Raw genomic sequence first — 404 nt, 5'->3', positions numbered from 1 at the left:
CAAAAATAACAATCAAACCTCATTTCTGAGACATAATGTTAATGGCTTCCCTAGAGGCTCAGATGGTGAAGAATCCACCACCAATGCAGGAGACCTGGGTTCGATTCCTGGTAAGGATGATTCCCTGGAGAAGTAAACAGCAACCCACTCCAATATTAATGCCTAGGAAATACCATGGACAGAGGATCCTGGTGGGTTAAGTCCATGGGGTTGCAAAGAGCCGGACATGACTGAGCAACTAACATATATATTATTGATGGCAAGATTTCCAGGTAATTATCCTTTTATTTAGTTTAGATAAAGACTTCCAACACAGAACACTGTTAGGAAGTAACCTCAGTTTGGTGCTATGTAAAACTGATAGGAGGCAAGTACTACATGTAAAATAAACCAGAAAACCACCA

The sequence above is a fragment of the Giraffa tippelskirchi genome, chromosome 5, assembly GCF_054371585.1.
Source record: "Giraffa tippelskirchi isolate mGirTip1 chromosome 5, T2T-mGirTip1v1.2.pri, whole genome shotgun sequence".
In the NCBI taxonomy this organism is placed as follows: Eukaryota; Metazoa; Chordata; class Mammalia; order Artiodactyla; family Giraffidae; genus Giraffa; species Giraffa tippelskirchi.
Note: the sequence above shows the minus strand (reverse complement) of the source record.